Source organism: Octodon degus, unplaced genomic scaffold, assembly GCF_000260255.1.
Source record: "Octodon degus isolate 3935 unplaced genomic scaffold, OctDeg1.0 scaffold00004, whole genome shotgun sequence".
NCBI classification, from domain to species: Eukaryota; Metazoa; Chordata; class Mammalia; order Rodentia; family Octodontidae; genus Octodon; species Octodon degus.
Window position 1 is genome coordinate 9,462,352 of NW_004524580.1, and position 4,323 is coordinate 9,466,674.

Below are 4,323 nucleotides of genomic sequence, written 5' to 3' on the forward strand. Positions count from 1 at the left end.
CAGAACTAATGTGCCAGGGAGATATCTCAGTAGAATAAGCGCTTGCCTAGCAAGTGCAAGGTCCTGAGTGCAATCCCCAGTACCAAAAAAAAAAAAAAAAAAAAAAAAGACAGAACTGTTGTAGAATGTCAACTACTCTACCAAGCACAAAATGAATGCTACATAAATGCTTGTTTGCTTTCTACTTTACCAGGAGATGAACACAGATCAGGTTTAATCACATTGCATTGTGCTGCAGTAAAGAGAATGGGTTTAGGATGAGTAAAACAAAACAAAACCAAACCCCGAGTGTTGGTGTTGGTCCACTATCCTCGCTTACTTGACTGCTAAATTTTTGTTATTGAAACAGCTCCCTCCATAGCTTCCCTGCTTTCCTATTTATTGGTACTATAGTATGGAACTAGATGAGCAAGATGACTATTCAGAATCATGTAAATTCTAGAGAGAGAAATGAAGTAGAAAATTTGTCCATGAGCAGAAAGATTATTGGAATTGCAACATATATCACTGAAATTTGAAAGCATCATGTAAGGAAAAGAGAGATGAAAGATCTAAGGGAGAAAGAAACTATAGTAGAGACAATGCTTTTGGTGCACAGGCAGTAGACAAACAACCACATTTTAAACTACCAGTCCATTGTTAAAAAATTGTATGATCTTAGAAAAATAGATCCTTGCTTAGTTCCTGGTCATCATGCACGTTTATGTCTATATCCTAACACTGTTTATATATAATCTTCACATCACCTTAACTTTCTTCCTTTACCTAATTTTTATTTCTCTATTTCAACTCTTGATGTCCATGACTTTTACTATTTCCAGTAAATCTTCTCAACAGTTGTCTTTCCTTTTTTTTCTGTATTTGTCTTAGCAACTGACAAAGACTTCAGTTTTTATGCCACAATCTAAAGAACAATCTTCAGCTTCAGTAACTTCATTTTTCACCTTTGTGATGAACACTATAAAATCCCAATCTCACCTCAAGGAATGATGGGAGTCTGTGACGTTCCAGGTGTGTGGTTTGCACATAGTCTTCAGAGATCTGCCCACACAGGACACCTCATTGTGTAAAGTCCACAGTCCAGAACATTCAGTGGCTGATCAGCAGGGAAGGATTAAGCCTGGTCATCACAACCATCTCAGCACAGTGTGAAGGTGTCCAATCAAGGGAAATCCTTCATAACTGTAGCCCACAGTTCAGTGTCCTCCTCCCCATTCTCCACCTCACAGAGCTCACGGAAAATGCTGTTCCGATGGTTATTCTTCTGAGTTATATTTGTTATGTTATCTGTGTTTGATGCTATCATTGAACTCTGTACTTACTCAGAAAAAAGACCACCATGACAGGCCTAGGTCATCACAGAGTACTAGAAATGCCAGCCAAAGGAAAGAGAAGCTGACAGGGAAGAATCTTTATTTCACTAAAGGAGCAATGACTTTGTTATAGCTTCATGGGGGGCCATTTAAGTTCTATAATGAAAGCAGCGGCCTTTTACATTTTCCAGCTTATCTTACAAATTAAATAATATAACTCATAAAACACTCTGAGGCCTATAAATTGGTTTTAAATACACATCACTAGATATAGAAACAGAGGTATACTCCTGTGATAACTGTGCACTGCTTGGGGTTGCTTGTGTCTAGCAATATATGGCAAACCCTTTCCAAAATCGCTTTCTCTGCTATCTTTCCAGGAGTTTCCCCCAAAGAATTCATAAATCAGAGATTAAAACACTCAGAAATTTTCTAACACTTCGTCCGATATGCTAAAATCATATAACTAGATAGAAGAATATTGTTGTTACACAAATCTAAAAAGGTATATAATTATTCAGTTATTTGGCTTAATTATATTATTTATATTATCAGTCAGTGTTTAATTATAAATTAGATAGCAGTTAGAAATATTTCTATGATATGGTAAAATAATCTCTGATACTTTCAAGTTTTGAATATCAGTTATTACATTCTTCAGGGCATTATGACTTTCATACACAGTACTCTGCCTTAAATACAAGCTGTGATTGCAATGTATCATGAATGTTTATTTTGAATAGTTAAGTTTTATTAGTACGTTTGCAGTATTTAATGACTACATTCATTGTAGAGAATTGGTACATGTACATAAGACATCTTAACTCTTTTTTCTCTTCCCTCCAACTGCATTTTATTTTCCAACATCTGATTTATTTCTTTATAAGTCCTCATAAAGTTAGTTATGGGATATTTATATGAACTACTAAACTAATGGAACAAAAGCATATAAAACATAACAAAATTATGTTACATGAAGGCATACTTCTAGAATCTTTGTCTATGCTGGATAATAACTTTTCTCTCTCTTTTTTCCTGTTATCTGTCTTTTATTTCACACTTTATTTGTACGTTGAGTTTTTCATCTATGAGAAACCCTGAGATACTTAAGCTTATGTGTCTGACTGACTTCACTTAACATGTGGTCTTACGTTGCATCCATTTTCCTACAAAATTGTTAAAGTTTATCACAATAAAGCACTCAATGCTGTTAATCCCCCTCCACATCTCTGCCTTTCCTCTAAGACACTCTTGCCACTCTCGTTGCCATTTTAAGAGTCAGTTCTGGAAGCCCTCCTTGGTGTCTCTAATTGAGCTCTCATGGCTGCTTCAACATCTTGTGTTGATTAGAACACTTTGTTCCCTGGATATTTTAACTTTGTGAATCAAGACAATGAAGCGGATGAAGGCCCTCCAATGTCTTCATAAGCCGGCCTTTCCCCTGGGCAGCCTCAACAGCAGCGGCCACCACATTTTTATTGCCCATGTGAGGACACAAACCAGGACTTCCAGAATTGCTTCAGAAAGCTGCAAAAACAATGGAATAAATTTATTTAAAATGAAGAGAGTACTTTGAGGAGAATTAAAGGCAAATGTCTTACTGTAATACATTTTTTAAAACTTGAAAAGTTTCCGTACTTTTCAAACGTATCTTATGAATTCATGTATTTTTCCTAAAACCTTATTTTTGGATCTGAGGTCAGCAGAGGCTAAAATGTGTAGAGGAGACAGAAACAATAAGTAAATTCTGTCCTTAATTATATCGAGCACAGCACCATATGCAAAAAGAAAACAAATATGAGTGTGATGATAATATCTACTGATTTCTTAGAGTTTGCATAACAGTGTTTACTACAGGTGTCATGTATATTAGCTCATTAATTCTTTAAAATTGATAACTATGTTAATTTTACAGTTAAATAAAGTAGGATTTATAGTAATTAAGTAACAAACTTGATGTAGTTGCAGTGGGTAGGTGATTAAAATCCAAAATATTCTTTTTAAAAATGTTTTAAAAATCATGTATTTATTTACTTATTTACCTGGTACAGGGTCTCGCTATGCAGATTAGCCAGCACAGCATGCCTGAGACTCTAGGGATTGAACCTTGTGTTTGCCAGGCAGGCACTTAGCCCAAATCTAAAATATTCTCATATTAGTATATGATTCTTTGTATATGATTCTTGCTTTATATTTTATTACCTTCCAACGTCAATTATTTTTAAATTTGCAAAAAATATAGCTTTTATTGTTTACCATTCTGGAAGCAACACACAGTAATTGTTGATAAGCACAGCATTTTTTGTCCTTTGTTTTTTTGAATTATTTTTGGCTAATGAAAAGACAACATTTTATTTGATTTTTATTTGTAAATAAAATATCTAATCGTGGTTTTATATCATTCCTATGCATACCAATAGCAATTAATTTTAATTTAGACAGAATATTAGTTATCTTATCTCACTTTCTAACTTTTATAAAAAAAATTGTTAAGAAATTGTATCATTTCTATAGGGGCCAAAAAGATGGCTCAGTAGAATAAGCGATTCCTGGCAAGTGCAAGGACTTGAGTTCAATCCCCGGTTCCAAAAAAAAAAAGAAAGAAATTGTATCATTTCTAATGTTATATTTCTATTCTCTTTAAAGTAAAAATTAAAGATCTGAGAAAAAAACAGTAAATTTTTCTTCAAACTAACATGGAAAAAGTCAATTAAAGACACATATTAAAAATCAAATTCTTATTCCAAACTATTATGAAAAGTAGTTCTAGAGAGATACATTCAAGAAAAAACACATGCATTTGTGCTATTTGATCTTCAAAATTTTAGGAAACTACACAGATAATGACTAACTTTGAAAAATATTACCATGTAAGGAGGATTTTCAGCTAAATTTTCAAGTTCTTTCGATGTAAAAACAAAATATGATGAAAGAAGAAAATTAAATGTTTTTTATTAGTCTAGAAAATGTCAAAGAGATATTTGCAAACAAATGGAAAGGGTGGGAATTT